Raw genomic sequence first — 21160 nt, forward strand, 5'->3', positions numbered from 1 at the left:
TAAGTTTCAGATATCATACACATGTTGTAAACTTGTATTTCCCATATGATTAGATGATTCCTATTGCTTGAGAAAAGACACTTCAATAGAAAACCAAAGAGGGAGTTTTTGGTTCCCCCCTCCACTCTTTATTTTTAAAAGCGAAGCTTTTCTATAATTAGGGTCGGTCCGTCCGTCCGTCACGGATAGCTTTTTTCGTTAATTTAGGCATGTTAGAATTGTCCTATCGATTTCAAACTTTGCATGGTGATTCCTGTAGAAGTTAAGTACGAGTTAGAAAGCGTAGCAACTCTATAATCATTACCAGAATTTCCGTACGTCCATACATGTCGATTTTTTTACATTTTTAACAACAAATTTGTATGTGACCTAATTATCCGATTGGTCTGATTTTTGGTATACTGATTCCTGGAACAACAAAGTACAATATTATAAGCGAAGCAACTCTATAATCAAGTCATAAAAATGTATGTATGTCCATAAACATTATCCTGTATCAAGCAGTTTTTCAACAAATTTACTTACAATTTTGCTTTGACTCTTATAAATTTACATTCTGATTATTCAGTTCTGACAATATACAAGTGTTAATGTCCGTTTGTCCTACCGTTTCAGAGCTTCGCTTTTATGGTTGTTGTCATCCTTGTTTTAACTAAAAAATTTATGGCAACTTAGTATCTTTAAATGGCATTTCCCATAAGATAAGATGATTCATATTGTTTGAGAAAAAGACACTTCTAGAGTAAAACAATAAACTTTATAGCGGGAATGAAAACAGGGATCTAAAGGGATAAGACAATGGCCAATAACTAGATATTCATCCCCAATGATGATACACAAAATTACCCCTTCTGAAGATGATAATTAGTTGTTGAAATGTTTAAACACTCAACTTAATGAATTAACCAACCAAAATTCACTCTAAAGTCTCCAAATTTGATAATCCAACGAATAAGAAGATGTTATAATAAAGCTTTGGGGATTAGTGTAATAAACAGCCAATTGTCCCCTCCCTCCCTGGAATGAAACCTGTTTTACATGAATGACGTCAAAAAGCACGTAGTGACGGCCTAAGGGTTTAAAGCAGGGGTGGAAAGGATAATTGCTGAAAAAAATATGTCGCTTTCCACAAAGAAATACATAAGCTTGTAAAGGCAGAATTTATACACATAGAAGTATTTATTAATCGTTCATTCACATATCCCTGTATCCCTGATGTAAAGGCTTTTTTTATATTTTCTTCTTGGTGTTAGTTTGTACCAGATACAAATCATCATGAAAATGCTTATATCAACCAACATAAATTGTCTCTAACAATTCAACGCGTCAAAAATAATCGCATTTAGACAACACTTTTTGTGTTTATGTTTTTGTTATTCTTATAAATTATGTACAAAATAAAATGGAGGCATATTAGTTTTACTTTACATAAAGATTCTTTCCATTATCTAATGGTTTATATTCTAGCTACTACTCTTATACTTTTAATATATATTGGTTAAATTTATGGTTGGGCCGGATACTTTTTTGGTTGGATACCGGATATCCGGCTAATTTCTAATGCCGGATATCCCCAAAGTTTTATGATAGATCATTGAAAAAGTACATTAATTTATCGATCATTGTCTTATCCCTTTGGATCCCTGCTCATATATCGCTCAAGTAGAAGGATGTGTGTGTTGAAGAACATATTTGATATGTTTGTCCGATATTGATCTGATTTTTGGAATACTGATTCCTAGGACAACAAAGTCAAATCCTATAAATGTCAGTATGTCCTTACACATTATCCTGTACTTAAGCAGTTTTTAACAAATTCACTTACAATTTTGTTTCGACCGTTTGTCTTACCGTTTCAGTTTCTATGGTTTCAGTGCTTCGCTTTTATGGATGTTGTCATCCTTGTTAAATATATTTTTTTTGTTTATACTTTTAAATAATTTAGATATATTATGAGTTGTAACCATACATTTGTTAATGTTCTTATGTCTATCCGCCTGATTTATCGAGCTTTGCCTTATGCATATTGTCATCCTTGTCTTTTTATTATATCACCATAAAGCTATTTTTAAAGAAGCTTAATTTTAGTATTTTGTGTTAAAATTCTCTTAAAAAGGGATAAGAAATATGTTAATTAATATTTTAACCTTAAAAAATTTGAAACTCTTGTTTTAAACAAAACAAAAATTTAAGTGTGTCCTTTTGAAGCCTTCCTCTCCTTGAAATAATTTGCTTGTTATTTCTACCTATTTCTGACATTTTCAGGGAAGAAGGGAGAGGACAATGGCAAATTTACACCCCAATCTTACACCTACAATTAAGGAGCTAACTTTTTATTAATAAGAATTATAGGGTTGTTTATGAATTATACTCCACTGTCTTATCCCTGTATATCCCTGCAATCTACAATCCCTCCTTACCCCCTTTTTCCCAAAGTACACCCGACCATTGCACTGGTATGATTAGGATTACCAATGGATATAGAATACGTGGATATTGTCAGAGATTCTCGCATATCCTGATAAAATGTTCCTCCCAGCTGACTAATTTAACTATACCCATCCCCCTTCCCCTGACCATGGAGGAACGTATTACCCAATATCTGAGGACTATATTAGCAACCTAAATTAACGATGCCAATTCCCTTGTCCCAATATCCACGTGTTATGCATCTAATGGATCAAGACTATGTTTTCAAGAATAATCCGGACTCTATAGGATGGACATGTACATTCAGGGTGTCGCCACAAACCTGTAAAAATTTTAGGTGTATAAATTTGTAGGTAATCCCTCATTTCTGAATAAAATCAAAGCTATTTATTCTGCAAATTATTAATGCAGCCCATTCTAACCCTCTTCTTTTTCTTTTACTCGTATAAAAAACTTTTTTTATTGACGGAAAATTCAATTTTTTACAACAGCGAATGGCGACTTATTTTCACGTAAGCTTAATGTATGTAATGTAGACATAAGCCTAATATCAAAATTGCGAAAAAAAACTTTGCTAATATTTGTTTGTATTTTTGAGTAAATCCTAAAGATGCCTGTTAAAAAATGGTATATGGTTTTTGTGTATCAAAGGAATTTCCTGCAAACCAACAGATATGGATTAAAAACATATTTTTTATTTTATTTAAAAGTCATAGAAGTAAGTTTAGGTTTACACATATATAAGCGTTAAATGAAAAAAAAAATGAAAAATATATCATTAAAATTAAAAGCCATTTGCCTATGCTTTTTTTGCGCTTCGCTAATTATGTAAATTATTATCCTAGTTATATATCTATACGCTACAGGCGCAGCAATTAAAAACTTTAGAGACTTTTAAATTTTAATTGTTTGGTTCATTAAGTTAAGTGTTCAAATGTTTGAACATCAGTTTATCGGCCATTGTCTTATCCATTTAGATTCCTGTAAAACTCTGTTCATTAACCCCTAATATGATATTGTATGTATATGTTTAGTATAATCTTTGTTAACGGAAATACTTTCTAAGAAAGTTTCATTTTTTTCTTTAAAAAAAATGTATATTTGTTTTTGAAAGCGAATATTTTCTAAATTAGGTATTGCCTCCCTGTCTGATTATCATACAGTTAAAATCGTTCTGTCAGTTTAAAATTCTACCTAAAGATCCCTCAGTAACAAACAACAAGGTTAACTATTGGAAGCGAAGCAAATCTGTAGCCATTATCAGAAGGTCAAGAAAATTATTAAAAAAACAATTTAATATGAAAGAATCATCCTATTGACTTTGTATCTAACATGGCAAATCCTAGAGCGATCTAAAAAGATGTCATGGGCATAATAACCCTATATCAACATTTCAATATGTATGTATTTTTTTTGTATTTCAAATAATTCATTGTTTATGAACTTTTAACGAAGATTTGCTTCAAAAATAGTTGCTAACGTTAATTTATTTCATTTGGATTGTTTAACACTTGTGGATTTTGTCATCCTTTTTCACATAAGACATCGACTTTTTTACAGCCTACTTCTTTATAGAGGTTACCCATTTCTCCAGAGAACAAAGAACGAGTTTTAATAGCGAAGCCACTCTTTAAATAATTTTGTCTGTCCATCCGCCAGTCCGTTTGTCTATAACGCTAGAGTTAATCCGTCAGTCTGTCGGTAATGCTAAAAAGGTCATTTAGATATTGATAAATAAAGATTTCGGGATTTTCTCTTTTCTTTCATCCCTTTTTACGACTACTGAACATCTGCCCTATAACTTACTTTGTGCGTTAGTTAATTTATGATTTGATTGTGCTTTGCTTCTTATGGATGTTGTCATCCTTGTTCAATAAAGATACAACTTCGTAATATAATATAAGACAAAGCCACGTATACGATGATCTAATAATTAAAATGCATGTATTTTATTACACAAAGACATGAAATAATCATAAAGTTTTAATTCATCTGTAATACAAAGTAGAATGATGTCTGTCTGTCCGTCCGTCCGTCTGTCTGTCCGTCCGTCCGTCTGTCCGTCCGTCCGTCTGTCTGTCTGTCCGTCTGTCTGTCTGTCTGTCTGTCCGTCTGTCAAGATCTCGGTAACCACTGGACCGATCGGATTCTACTCTTCAGGATATATACATATTGGTCCTGTGGTGGTTTTAAGCTTTTTCTTGGGGGGGGGGGGGTGGACACCCCCAACCCCCCAAAATCACCTCTTGGGGCAAAGCCCCTAGAGGTGTATTACTTTATTTTATTAAACACAAATAAACAGGATTTAAATTCATGATTGCGAATATTTAGTTACTGCAGTTTTTATATTAATAGAAGAATATCTTAAATTATAAACTTAACTAGAGGCTGCGCTCCTAGATTCTAGGAGCTATGCATTTGAAGGGGAAGCGATGGAAATAAAAAAAGCATTAAACCATCCCAAGACTTAAATCTAAATAATAAAATAACCAAGAACTATAATAAGACCTATGTGAAACTTATGTGAACTTAATCGGTTCACTAGTAATTGAAATTTCAAGCTTCTGACAACAAATTTTATAAGAGGAAAATGAGATGATTGCCAAGTTTTCGTGAAAATTTTTGCCAAGCTATTTTAGAGATTTAAAGCAGCACGCTGACATACATTTACCTGGAAAACGAGCAACTGTCCTCGTCTTTTGTGAGATCTAATGAAAGCACATATATTTAGACACTTTTTTTGTAGGAAGTATCTGGGGAATCTTCACATTAAATTTCAGAGATCAACTAAGAGATTGATAATTCCCATTAGCAAAAGATAGACAGAAGTAAGGAAAGTGTAGATGCTGATTGTCGAAGAAATTTTCAAAAAGGAAAAATCAAGTTATTTGTCTTTGATAGCAGCATATATATTACATTTTACATATTACATTTATATTACAAAGCGAACTATTAGGCTTATCGATTACGTAAATCTTCACCAAAACTTTCAGCAACCTATTTTAGATACCATTTTTTTCAAACGTATCTTCAATACAGACGGACAAATATATGTACATTTGATTATAGAGTAGTTTTGCTATTATTACTAAATGTTCTTTTCTAGTATAATCTTTGGACCAAATGAGTCATTTGAAATGTTCTTAAATAATATTAAAATTATTGTTAAAATACAAAATTGCAATAAATATAGTAGATCTAGATCCCTATATAGTAAATTAGACCAATAAGAACATAGTGTATAAACAATCTGGATAAGTGATTGGTCAGAACGCAGGTATTTAAAGCGATAAGACATTGGCTGATGAATTGAAGTAAATAACCATTGATTACAAATAAAATTATCCCTTCTGTAGATTAAAATTAGTGGTTGAAACGTTTGAACACCACATTTAATAAACCAACCAATCAAAATTTAATAAAAGTCTTCATAGTATTTAAGCTAACGAATTAGAAAACTAGAAATTCCTATTTAACTTGAACGGATTATTTTATCTGACAACTCATCTAGGGCAATAAATCTATTATTATCCCCTAAAACGAATATCAACTTTTTAATTATGATGAAATTGTATATAAGCTTTTCTATGCTTTATCTACGTAGCCTAGTAACTTTTAATGGTGAAATAGATTTAGCGCGCAAATCGTTTTTCTTTCATTAGAGACCAAATAAGGAAAAGTTTGACAGATAAGTTATTTCTTATCTTGTCAATAATATTTCAAGCTACCAAAGGGTGAATTACGTCCTCAAAGGTTTGATTCATAGTTCATTGACGTGTCTATATGTTGTATAAAATGCTGTATATATGATTTTGTAATATACATCAAAAGCGGGTAGTTACAGTTTTTTTCAATTGAAAAATTGTTTCAAGTCGTTTTTCCAAGTTAATTTCAGGGAGGGAATAGTTATTTCTCGCATCGTATTATAAACGGCTTTCCGCGGATATAGAATGTACAATTATGAGATTAAAGCCAGTTGTTTTAACTCCGAGGTGCCGAAGGCTAAAAAACTGGTTTTAATATTATGATTGTACATTTTTATATTCGTAGAAAGCTGGATATAATTCGATGCTAGACATAGTTTTTTGTATGGATGAGAACCGGATCGGATGAATACGAGAAAAATGTTTTCCATCATTTGCAGAGCCATAATAAAATTATTATAAAACCATTTACAAGATTAAAATTGAGAAAATATTTATTTATTCAATTTCTTATGTTTTCCCGTATTTTTTTCATGATAAAAAATCCCCTAAATCTGGTAGTGACTATTTTACAACGGTGAAATAGTTAAAGGTTCATCGTTTTCAACAGCCAAGCCAAAATCCAGGGAAGGTTTTGGATAATAGGAGATAAAATTTTCATTACCTCATATTTATCAAGCAATCAAAAGCAGAATTTTCAGAATACGGGAAATGTAGGTGAGAACTTATTTGTATTCCATTGCTCTATCCTTAAAGCCGTGACAAAAATATAGACAATTTTGAAAAAATACCCCCTATATCGGGTAGCAACAAATATAAGAATGGTGAAATAATTTTAGGTCAACTGTTTTTTTTACAATTTAAAGATTTAACTATTGCGCCATTGGCAAATGGGTTTTTGTTGTTGTTGTTGGGTAATAAAAATTTCTTCAATGGCATTTCCGCCGAGTTTTATACACAGTGGGTCAAGATGTATTTTAATTAAGATGATAAAATCCATTAGTAGCGAAGTTAAAAAAATTAAGTAATGGACAAACGGACAAAGTAAGTTGTAGAGCAGATGCTCAGTTTTCATATTAACGAAATTAAAAGAGAAGAGAGATTATGAAAACACTCAAAAATCGTAAAATCTTTTTTTAAAAGTTTATGTCTTTTATAGCATGACGTACAGAAAGACAAAACAATGTATAGACTAATTTGAATTTGAATGTAAGAAAATCTTAGCTGTCTATCTTTAATATCAGCCGTGAAAATCACATTTACGGACTGATTGATGGACAGATAATTAAATTATATAGTAGCTTCGCTTCTAAAAAGCGTTTGTTTAACATATCTTTTTTTTAGATTTACTGCCTAATTGAAATGAAATTTGGCTAAAATCAATAAATTCAATTGTCAATAAATGAGACAATAGGACAACCAAAAATTAACAAACGTAGAGTTACAATATGTCCAAACGTCCTACGAATTACCGCAAATACAATGTAGGTGTTAAGAATCTAAATAATTTGAATATTAAATATCTTTCTTAATAATTGAAATTTGCTAAAAAATTTCCCCCGAACCAAAAAACTGCTGAGATTTTCTATAATTGCTGACAGAAATCAATAGTCAATATAAAGTGCTAAGAAAAACATTTTTATCATTTCTTAATTTTGCTCTCAATTATTTAAATTTTAGAATTGTTAATTCAGCTTTTTAAAAATTGAAAGGACACTCTACAGTTTTAATTATTTTGCAAATTTTATTTTAGATTCTTGGGCCGGATTTATGATAAAAGCTTAGTCATATATATTATCGTGGTTCATTTTTATAGCAAAAGCTTCTATATAATTAGGGTCGGTCCGTGTGTTCGTAACAGAAATCGTACCAAATGTTTTGACAACAACTTTATGAATGATACAATTAGTCTTTGATCAATAGGACAACAAGGTACAATGTTATGAGCAAAAGATTTATTTTTAAATGCTCGTTTGTCCATTGTCTGATATGATGAGCTTCGCTCTACCGGACTTCGTCATCCTTATTTTGTTAAAAAATGTATTTTATTTATACGCAGAAGGGTGATTGTTAAATCATAATTGGGGTAAAATTTTTCGTCCATTGTCTTATCCGTTAATATCTTGGCTTTTATTGATTTATTAAGCATCTTATCAAATATTTAATTCTAAAAATTAAATACTTCTTTGTTATGAACCTATAAAATGAGAGAAACTGTCATTTAGACTAGCAGAAAAGTTACTTTACTTTATCACTTTAAGTCAAAATATATAAATATACTCCAACAAAAGGCACAAATTAATCTTTAAACTCCTTATTCAGCCGATACATATTCATGAAATTATTATTCTATTCATATAATCTTAATTTTGTATTTACTTATCATTAAAAGTTATACAATACAAATTTGATTTTTATTTTGTACTTTAAAATACCAGAAACTTTACTTCTCATATGTGATGATAGAGAAAACCAGTGATCTAAAGAGGTAGGACAATGGACGTTAAATTGATGTACATACATCCCCACTGATGATACACAAAAAATATCCTTCTGTAGATTGTAATTAGTTATTGAAACGTTAGGAGACTCAACTTAATGAAACAACCAATCAAAATTTAATTATAGTCCCCAAAGTTATAAAGCCACCGAAAAAGAAAACGTTAATATAAAACTTTGGGGACTTGAGCATTAAACACACCAATATTCCCTCCCACTCTAAAGAAAACGCTTATCGACATTTGCTTTGCTCATAATTCCCGGCCTTATCATCCTAGGTATCACTATTCCAAATTTAATATGAATATGATAATTGTATTTAAAATTGATGTCAAAAAGTTAAAACATCATCATATCTATATAAGTTTAAGGCCAATTTTTAAATCCATAGGATATTTTTATTATGCCTAAATAACACCATGAGCATTCCGTTACGGGCATATTGACAGAAGGATATATTTTAGAAAAGCTTTTCTGTAATCAAGGATAAATTACCAATACTATATCATGGATATGACAATGCAATGAAAGATAACTTGTGGAATACTGCCTTTGATTTTAACTACATATCAGGGGGATAAAAGGGTTGTAAATTAAATGTCCTTTTTCTACATTTTACATAAATTGATAGACATACAACATACAAAACTGTAATTACATTGCATACGGAAAGAAAGACGTAAGGACAGAAACCAGAGGACATTTGACGGAAAATCATACAATTGATCAAAGTTTCAATATTGTTCTCATAAACCGTAATGTTATAGTTCAATCAATTTAAATGATGACTACAAGTGTAGAAGCTGAAATGTAATCGACATCATGTTATTTTATATTCCTAATGAAAAATATTATATCTACTACCAGAAACCTATACCTATGATGTATTGTAAATCAGGGAGAGAGGAGATATTGGATAGTTTATTACACTAGTCCCCAAAGTTTAATAATAACGTTTTCTTATTAACTTTAGGGATTTTAATTGTAATGTGATTGGTTGTTTCAATAAGTTGAGTGTCCAAATGTTTCAACAACTAATTGCTATCTACAGAAGGGGTAATTTTGTGCATCATCATTGGGAATATACATCAATTTATCGGCCGTTGTCTTATCCCTTTAGATTCCTGTTGGTGAATGTTGGAACATGTAGACAAATTGCAAAATAACTTGCAATAATTCAGGAAAACAAATTCTTTCTTGCAATTTTTTTGCAACTTTTGGTGGTAGGCAGATAGTACCATTGCAGATATACTTAGCAAAAAAACAGTGCAATTTGAATGGGTCAATTCTTAAAATAATTTTTGGTTTTGTTTGCAAAAAATTAAATATTTTATTTCATTTAATACTGATTCCTATTAAAACAAGGTACAATGTTACAAGTGAAACATCTCTATAATAAAGTACTAAAAATGTATGTATGTCCTTAAACATTATCCTGTATTTATTCAGTTTTGCAACAAATTTAATTACAACTTTGTCTAGACTTAGGCATCAATATTCTGCTTATTCAGCCATGACAACTCTTAAAGTGTTAATGTTCGTTTGTCAGATCTTGACAAAACATTGAGAAAAAATCTTCGAACTGAAAAACATTGAAAAAAAATCCTCCAATGAAAAAAAAATTATTTTTTTTGTCATTTTAAGTATTGAGCTTGGGTACAATGTACTGGAAAGTATTTGTGTAATAAACTTCGTCATTTTTATAATTTTTGCATAACACTATTACACTACCATTCACAGTATTATTGTATTACTCAATTATTTTAGCAATTTTATTTGCACAGACTCTATATATTTGTATTTGGTCCGTCCGTTCTACTGTTTTTACTGATCCATAAATTTCCTATTCATCTTGCTTTGTAATAAAATTGGCGGTTACGCCCCTAGAGGCAGATAAAGGCACTTGAAAGAAGGAGGGGTAAGGGGAAGTGAAAAGTTGATACTAAAACTTCTATTTTAATAAAAAAAATTAGAAAAAAATAATAAGTATCTTTATTTAAGAGGTGAGGGTATTCTAAAAATAAATATTAATCTTCCCTTAAACTATAAGAAGCTTTACTATAAAGGAGAACCAATTCGATCCAGCGGTTAGCGTGATTCTTCATTACACACATTAAGGCAGGCATCCTTTTACTTTACAAGTTTGTTAGCTTATTATTATTGCGCTACTAATGGACAAAATTACCATTGTTTTTAATTACTCAATAATCTGAGTATTTTTGTATTTTTAGTTCTATGATCGCGATGACTAAAAATATTTTCATTGCAATTTCTTGCAAATTTATGCAGTGCTATGGCACCTCTTAAAAAGAATATTTTTGCTAAAACTTTTCTGTCAAAAAAGACTACTTTTTGTCACATATTCTTCTTTTTTTTATTCCCTAATAGTGTATTAGCGGCTGCACTCTAGCATACAGGGGCTGTGAATCAAGGGGGGTAAGAAGTTGACAGTAAAATAGCATGAAACGAACCTTATTGCTAAAACTCAAAAATAAAATAGCCTTAAACAATCTATGAAACATATGTAAAGCATTCCATAAAAGGAGATCTCAATCGGTTTATGTAGTTACTAAAATCATAAACTTCAGACAAATAAAAACTTTACTATTTCCTAAACTAGAAAGTTGACTTTCCATTTTAGTTTTTTTGAAGGGGGGATTGATTTTTTAGTGGCGTTTTCTCTTGGAAGGTGGAAGTAATTTTCCCCAAAATAGTAATAATCCTTTCTTAAACCTATATGAATCTTCACGGTAAAATACAACCACAAATGCTACAAGTTTTGAAAAATGTTTTCTCCTATTCATTCGAATCCGGTGGATAGGAACCGGTTCTCATCCATACAAAAAAAAACTCTGTCTAGCATCGTATTATATCCAGCTTTCTACGAATATAAAAATGCACAATCATAAGATTAAAACCAGTTTTTAAGCCCGTGCCTTCGGCACATCGGGGCTAAAAAAACTGGTTGTAATCTTATAATTGTACATTCTATATCCGCGGAAAGCTGTTTATAATACGATGCGAGAATTAACTATTCTCTAAACTAATAGCTTCATGATTATACGATCTATTTTACCCTAGCCCCTTCCCTCCTACATGGATGAATGAACTGACCAATAAACGAGTTCCATTTTAGCAAGATAAATAGAGAAAAATTTTTCCTCTGTCATAATATCAACGTATAATCTACATTGATGTATGACAAAAACACAAAATTAGATAGACACACAAAAACCAACAAATGTATAATATTTAAATCGTTGTTTAAACTTTAATTTAATCTTCCCCCGTTTAAAATTGATTCGCGCGAAAAAATTTAATGATTATAAAAATCATTAATGCTGACTTTGTACTTTAGAAACAATTTTAAAAAGTAAGGATTCATAAAAAGACAATTGAAATTTAATTTGAAATTTTAAATTTTTTTGTCCAAATCCTGCGTTGCTATTCTGTACCCGACATAACCTAACTTAGGCTGATCTAAAGTAAAAAATGCACAATCGCAAAACTTCCTTCTTCCCTTAATTTCAATTTATTTCATAATCGGCAGGGAGGGGGGGGGGGGTTATAGGCACTTAAGGGGAGTCCGCATTTTAATCTTATAAATGCCTTAACAATTACATGATAACTATAACTAAATGATAACGTACTAAATAATGAGCATAGCGTGTATAGTACGTGTTATACGATTTTATCTTGAAAAATAATTATGAGTAAATATATGTGAAATAGCGGCTACGCCCCTAAAGGCCTATAGGGTCACTTTGGAGCTCTAAGCTAACATTATATGTACTTAATATAAAAAAATTACCTTTACAAAAACTATGGGCTTTGAAGGGGATGTTAATATGGTGTCAGGCCGTTTATTTAGAGAGTTTAATGTCCTTCGCACTAAAAAAATCTTGCAATGTCTTTTTAATCCTTTCTTTTTTCTTAAAAAAACAAAACAATAAAGATAGGTGCGAAGACATAATCCTAAAATATAAAATAGTAAGATTTTTTCTTCTGTAGCGAAGAATCTCGCTTACCACTAAACCGATATGGTTCTCCTTTACTGTGAATATTCTTATAGGTCCTTAGATAGTTTTAGGTTATTTTTATTTTTTTTTATAAATAAGTCTGGGTATGTTTTAGGCTATTTTTCTGCCCTTCAATATTCCTTCTAATAAAGAGCCCATAGATGCTAGGGGCGCAGCCGCTAGTTAAAAAGAAAGCATAATGAATGAAAATTAGGCGTAATAATTGTTTTTAAAGAACAATTATATTACGTATTATTTATTATACTACATATGTTAACACGGAGTAAAGCTATTATATAACTATTGGACAACAAAAGGGGAGGTAGGTTGTGCTAAAATTCCATAAAAGTGTTAGTTTTAAGGCTGAAAAACAGTAATAGAACGATAATATTCACAAAATATGTGTATTCCTTATTGAAAAAACCTATAGACATTTTTTTATTAAAGTTAACATCAATTTTATCGTTCTACAACTGTTTTTAAGCCTTAAAACTCACACTTTACGGAATTTAGTACAACCTAAATCTAAGGGATCTGTATTCAAAAGGGTAAGCAGCGGCAAAAATTAACCTAAAACAACCCTAAGACTTAGATTTAAAAATAAGATAACATAAGACCATCCCGAGACATATGTAAAGCTTCCCTTTGGATTGTTATAAATAAGTGAGTATTGCAAACTTTAATAAACTATGCAGCGCAATCTATAATACAAAGTAGAACGATGTCTGTCTGTCTGTCCGTCTGTCTGTCTGACCGTCCGTCCGTCTGTCTGTCTGTCCGTCCGTCCGTCCCTTAAGATCTCTGTAACCACTGAATCGATCGGATTCTACTCTTCAGGGAATATACCTACTGGTCCTGTGGTGGTTTTAGGCTATTTTCTTGGGGGGTGGGACACCCCCAACCCCCCCAAACGCAAAAAATCCCCCCACCTTTTTTTTTGTAGGGGATTTTCTTGGTCCTTTTACGTATTTCACCCATTTTTTTTATCACCTCTTGGGGCAAAGCCCCTTGAAGCTAGGGGCGAAGCCGCTAGTATAAATATATAGGTACTAATTTATGTTTATGAAACTTGTTACACACTAGTCCCCAAAATTGTTATTTGTTGGCGCAACAACTTTGGGGACTTTATCGAATTTTGATTAGTGATTCATAAAGTTGAGCGTTCCAACGTTTCAATCATGTAATTATAATCTACAGAAGGGGTAATTTTGTGTTTCAACATTTGGGGATGTACATTTACAATTTGTCAGCCATTGTCTTATCCCTTTATATCCCTGCATCCTTGCTCCTTAAAATGTAATATGAAACATCCCCTTCTCAAATTTCCAGCTCCCCTACACTGAAAAAAAATAAGGTTTTATTTAACTTGCTACTTTGATGTATATTTTGTTACGTTTACAACGGCATGTTAAATTTTATAGATTGAAAAGGAATAAAATATTTAGAACAAAACAGGCGATAAAATATTACACCTATTTTTGGTTTTTATTTGAGTCGCTAGGTGTCTAGTTTTAATTTTAAATTTTAGTATATTTTAGGAAACCCTAATTCATTATGTTTTTAAATAAAAACACTGAAATTAAATAAGTTTTATAAATAATTCATAAATAAAATTAGTTTTTAATATTTTAATTATTACTAAAAGCAAGCAAAATAATTCTACAATATGAATAAAAATTTCGAACTTATCTTTGTTCTACATGGTTGAAGATATAGTTAAAAACATCTTGCAAACTTATTATATGTAGAGAAAAATCTCAATCAATGTTAAAGTCAGCCATGGCAGGCTTACTTAATAATAAGGAAGAAATATTAGCCTTCTGGGGAAACCAAGTATCATAAGGAAAATAGCCTGTAACCAAACCTAGATATTTAATAAGCTTTCCTGTAAATTGTAAACTATTCGGACCAGCATTCCCCAAGAATTTTAGCCTCAGACAAAAAATAGGATTCTGTGACTTGATTAAAACGATGCTTGGCTCAAAATATTGTTGTCCTAGGAATCATTCGTAACGGTTATACAGTTGCTTTCGTTCCTTTCATACCTCATTGTTACAGAAATCAATATCAAAAGTTTAAATCAAGAGGACAATTCTAACAAGCCTAAATTAACGAAAAGAGCTAACTGCAACGTACAGACCATAACTATAGAAAAGCTTCACTTTTAAAAACATACACGAATTATCTTATCATTTTTTACAAGTATATACTATAAATGATATGCTTACTTATAATAATTTTTGTTAAAGTCAGCTAATCAAAATTAATAATAAAATGTATAATGGTATTTATACAATGTGACAAAAAAATTATCAATTATATTTATAAAAAATTTCCATAAATATATATAGATTGTGTGTCTATAGATCATAGGAGTTGCAGTAAGGGCTAGAAGGGAATCATATCTCAATTGCCATGTAATTATACTAGTTGCTTCGTCCCTAGCCTTTAGGGCAAAAGGGATATGTCAGGAAAGTAGCCTAAAACCACCCCAAAATCATTATGGAGATTCCCTAAAAATTACAAACCATTCTGACCTACAATTTTGGAGATATTTAACTTCAGACAAAAAAAATCTTACTACTTTATAGTATAGGATACGTTAATGTATAAACATCAAATATTGCGTCTCAATATTTAATTTAAAAGAAGGGATTCCCAAATCATTTAATTTTATATGTATCAATATGTACATTATTAGTAGCGAAGCTACTCTATAATTAAGATCGGTTTGTCCGTCTGTAATGGTTCGCTCTTTTTGTTAATTTAGACATGTTAGAGTTTTCCTATAGATTTCAAATTTTTTATGATGATTCCTATAACAATAGGCACGATTTAAGAAGCGTAGCAACTCTATAATCGGTACCAGGAAGTCTGTATGTTCATTCAAAACTTGCCGCTTTTTAACTTTTTTGGCAACTTTTATATGATATAATCATCCTATTCATCTGATAATTTGTGGAATAATGATACCTAGAGCAACATAGTACAATGTTATAAGCGAAGCTTCTCTTTAATCAAGTTCTAAAAATGTCCTTAAACATTACTTTGTATTGAAACAAATTTACTCACAATTTTGTTTAAACTTTTATACATTTATATTCTGCTTATTCAGTTTTGACACTCAACAAGTGATAGTGTTAGTTTGTCCTACCAATTCAAAGCCTCCCTTTATGAATGTTGTCATCCATGTTTATTTATATTCATGTAAAGCAGCAAATAAAATTATAATTTGGTGCTTTCCCTCAAAATGCCTAGCGAGAATAGATGCATCCCCTATTTTTGAAATACAGTGAAAATAAATTGGGTGGAGGTACTTTATGCCAAACCCCTGCAGGGTCTAGACACCAGGTACCACAACGTTGCGGGGCTACACTGTGCCCAATCTAACCTAACCCTACCTAGCCTAAGGTAAGAAATAAGAACAGAAAAACTACCCTCCTTATTTTATATTAAAATATTGGGGAGGGGGGCTCTGTTATCATGGCACTTCGGGGAAACTTACATTTTATTAAATCTTGATTGGTTGGTTTAAACTAGCAGTGTCTAAACTTTTTAACCATTAATTTTAATCTATAGATACAGGCCATATTGTTCATCATAGGAGATGCAATATACGTCAATCTGTCGTTAATTGTATTATCCCTTCGGAACTCTAGATATTAGCCATTTAGACTAGATTTAATTCTAGGACTTGATTGTTATCCTTATATAAAGTAACAGGATATCTTTGTGTGTGTACGTATGAACTGATATGGTTCTCCTTTACAGTGTAGCTTCTCATAGGTCCAGGGAAGTTTTATAACTATTTTGGGTGAGGAAACTACCATCCTTCAAAGGAAAAATCTACCCTAAGAAAAAAATTCCATCCCCCCCCCCCAAAAAAAAAAATTTCTTTTCTTTCTAAAAACAAAATTGAAACTGGGCAGGGGTCGAGTTACCGCCAAAGTGCCCATTAAGATCTCTAGGGGTGTATTCGCTAGTCTAATAGTAATCATATTGCATAATTAGATGTCTCACAAACAGACGAATGTTGTAACTCAAGAGTAGATGCACTATCGCTGGAAAAGACCAAATAAGAAAACGCAGTATATTAATTAGCTATTGCTGAAAATAATGTTATTGATTATGTGAATATCATATAAATTTAATTACTATCATAAATGTAACAAGGATGACAACATCCATAAAAGCGAAGCACTGAAACGGTAGGACAAACGGACATTAAAACTTGTATAGTATCTGAACTGAAAAATCGGAACATAAATGTATAAATGTCGAATCAAAATTGTAGGTAAATTTGTTGAAAAACTGCTTAAAAACAGGATAATGTTTATGGACATACTTACATTTTTGGACTTGATTATAGAGTTGCTTCGCTTATAATATTGTTCTTTGTTGTCCCAGGAATCAATATACCAAAAATCAGGTCAACGGATAATTAAAACACTTGAAAATTTGTTGTTAAAAAAGTAGAAAAATCAACATGTTTAAAATGGACGTACGGACATTCTGGTAATGATTATAGAGTTGCTACGCTTTCTAAATCGTACCCAACTACTACAGGAATCATCAAGCAAAGTTTGAAATCGATAGGACAATTCTAACATGTCTAAATTAACGAATAAAAGCTATCTATCTCGGACGGACGGACGTACGGACGGATGGACGTACGGACCGACCCTAATTATAGAAAAGCTTCGCTTTTAATAAATAGACAAACAAAAATTTAAACTTAAAAGCGTATCAAACAAGGGTTGGAACATCCATGGCATTTGACTTTCTCAATTTTAGATGATATTCATATAATTCTGGAGCTATGGAAGATTACTGTAAAGGAGAACCATATTAGATCCTTTGAGATAAATAGACAGACAAACATCCTATTACTTTTATGTTACTTTTTCACTGGTTTTCTTTATGGTAGTGAAAGTATCATAGTACGTACTCACTCTATATTTAAGTGGTACTACCAAATAATATTTCATGAAATATAGGGATCGGTAATTTATTTATCTTTGAGTTGCTAAATATGTTAGTTTACGCTTGTTTGTTTTATAGCTGTATTAACATAACTTGATGTAGTGGGACAAAGAGTCTCAAAAATAAGCCATGTGACGTCATAAAAAGGAGGGAGATGAGAGGAGAAGTGGGAAAGAAAATCCCAAAAAAAGAGATTGATAATTCCCCATTTTTATGACGGCACATAGCTGATTTTTGGAACACTTTGTCCCGTCCTAACTTGATCCATAATTGTCTATAGTTACAGGATTTATGTGAATTTTGGAACATTAATTCCTAAGATGATACGTAATAATGTAACAAGTAAATCATATCTATAAACAAGTCTTAAAATTCTATTGATTCTATTACTTTGATATTGCAAAAGATTTTCATGTACTCTGATAAAGTGATGCTCGCAGTTGGCCAGAATAACGCCACCCCCCATTTATCCCCTTTACTACATCCAATAGATGAACAGACTGACCAATAAATGAGGTCAAATTTTCCCCTTTCAATATATCCACGTATATCCTAAATCAATTATCGAATCTTTGTTCATACTACTCAAGTGAAAAGACTTTGCATGTATGTTAGACTTACTGATCAGCTTCGCTTCATTGTATGTTGCAATCCTTGTTTTTAGATGGGCGTTTTATTCAAGTCATAAATTAAAACTTTTTCTTTTAGTATAGATGTGAATTACCAAATCTTTAGCATTTGGGATTTCCCAAATTTTTAAAATAAATTTATTGGGTTGTACCTATTATTCAAATTATTATCAGGTTTGGTGATAGAATCATAGGATCTTAAGGGATACGACAATGAACGATAGATAGATGTACACCCTAAATTATAAGGAAGAATAAAATCCCCCCTTCTCTGTAGATTAAAATATTGGTGGAAATTTGATATATTTGTTAACTTGTACCAACCAAACAAGATTCGCAAGAAGTTTCCAAAGTTTTAAATCGCCAAAGAATGAGAAGATGTGTTTGTAAAACCTGGGAAACCAACAATTTACAGTCCAATGTCCCCTCCTTCCCTGGAAAGTACACGTACATCAACCCATCATATTAACTTTTAGAAAATAAACTTTCGTACAATAGTCTTTGATGTTAATTAGTTAACCATATCATGTATGATAAATTTAAAGTAACAATAGACCTTATTCTTTTAATTTGATAACTAGCGACTGCACCACTATCGTGTAGGGGCTCAGTATTCAAAGGGTTAAGAAAGGAGCAGAGAAATAGCCTAAAACTATCAAAAGGATTTAATCTAAAAAAATCATTAGCTTCAGACAAAAAAACCTTGCTACTTTATATGATAGAATTACGATTCAGCTAATAATTTCACATATTTCTTGTATTTATTTACAAAGCTTCCCTATGAACCAAAAACGGTATTCATACATGAAGACTTATTTTATTTTAGGATATAACATAAAGTAGTAATTTTTGTTGTCTGATGCTAAATACCTTGGTAACTGCTGTTCCTCATTGATTGTATTTTTCAAAGAAGCTTTACAAATGGTTGGTTTAAGTCTATTTTCATGACGTCCGTCGCCCGCCTCTAGAGGCCAGGGGCGAAGCAACTAGTCATATAGTTTTTGTTTAAAGCAAAATATCTCGGAAATGCTTGTTATACTTTTCAGAGAAGCCTTACTGATACATAACGATGGGTCTAGGCTATTTTTTTTCATTGTTGAGCTCCTAGAGGCTATGGGCGCAACCGCTAGTCATAGATAAATATTTTAGTGCTATTCTTCTAACATAACAACAGTAGGCATTATGTTAACGCCTATGTAAGACGTTATGTAGGATAAAAATGGCGCATGATACCTACCCACCAATCACTAGCGGATACAATTTTGGTAAATATAATTTAGTTTTAATATAAAGAGGAAAAAATGAGTCACAAAAGTCTTTGTGTCGTTATAGGAAAGCGTAAATACATACATTATTGTGAGTCATATAATTTTCTTAAAATGATTCACACAAAATTTATATAATATATAAACATCAGGAAGGGAGGGGACATTGGCCTGTTTATTGCACTAGTTCCCAAAGTATTATAATTACGTTGGCTTAATAACAACCTTGGGGACTTTTATTGAATTTTGATTTGTTGGTGCATTTAAATGAGTGTCCAGATGTTTCAACCACTTATTGTAATCCACAGAAGGTTTTTTTTATACATCAATTTATCGGCCATTGTCTTATCCCTTTAGATCCCTGTAGAAATATACCTAACACATCGATTCATTTCGTAAATACTAAAGTAGTGTGATGTCTAATTGTGTTGTATTAACCTCTAAAATGGAGGGGGGTAGGAAGTTGTGTGTCTATGCATGTCCAGCAAGATCTTGTAAATGGCATGACACATAGCTGCAAATTAGGAAGCTTATTATTTGTTATATGCTGTTTTTAGTCTATTTGGTGAGGAGGTTAGGGAAGGGTCAACCCCATCAACAAAAAAAATATTTCCATGATTTTTTAATTTAAACTAAAATTAAATGTGGTACAACATCCCCCCCTCCCCCCCCCCTTAAAGTTAAGAACAAAGCCAACAGTGTTTATATCCTATTATATAAAGTAGTAAAGTTACTATAGATTAAGATTGCGATTACTACTGAACTGATGATTTTTCCATTTCAAGGAAGCTTCACATAGGTTTATTCCTGTCTAAAACTAAAAAAAAATATAGACTAAAACCACTCCAGTTTTAGTCTATATTTTTTTAGATTTTAAGTCTTTGGTTTTATAGTTTTATGCTATTTTTCTGCACTTCACTATTCTTAGCATATGGATCTCCTAGATGCTAGACACGCTGCCACTAATATTATGTAAATGTATATTATTTTATTGGGCCTAGAAACAAGATAATCACAAACGGACATAGTTTGCCCACAATTTAATTATTTTTTGTTGATTTTTAAAGATGCATAGCTTCTCTATAACCCAAAAATCAGATCAATATTTAACAATAAACAAAAACAAAAGTTCAAGTTAACAACATATAAGACGGAATGATTACAGGCTAATTCATAGTCCAATTTTGTACAGTAAAGTACAGTCAGAAAGATTTTATACTTAGACCGTCATATAGAATGACGAACAAGCATACCCTAATATATATTGTTACTCAAAAACAAAAACAAATTTTAAAACAAGAAATAATTATATCTAATTAAAAGTTATAATTAGGAAAACTATGTTAGTGTTTTTTTGTAATTTATGTTTATAATTACCCTTTCTCAATTAGAAAGATGTTAAATTAAAGCTCTGAATAAAATTGAACTTGTTTAAAGTAAAACACAGCAAAAGGTGAGATAAATCTCCCCGGAAATTCCAAACCCCTTTTTCCGGACATTTTTTCTAACTCTCTCTCTCTCTAAAATTCTAGAGAAATTGCGCGCCTTTTTTACCAGAGCTGGATCTTTAAATCATTTTAGTGGTGAGGCAGATCGGGGTGAGCCAACTTTCCACCAATGAGAGCACAGCA

Source organism: Acartia tonsa, chromosome 6 (assembly GCF_053477335.1).
Source record: "Acartia tonsa isolate MP-2025a chromosome 6, ASM5347733v1, whole genome shotgun sequence".
NCBI lineage: Eukaryota > Metazoa > Arthropoda > Copepoda > Calanoida > Acartiidae > Acartia > Acartia tonsa.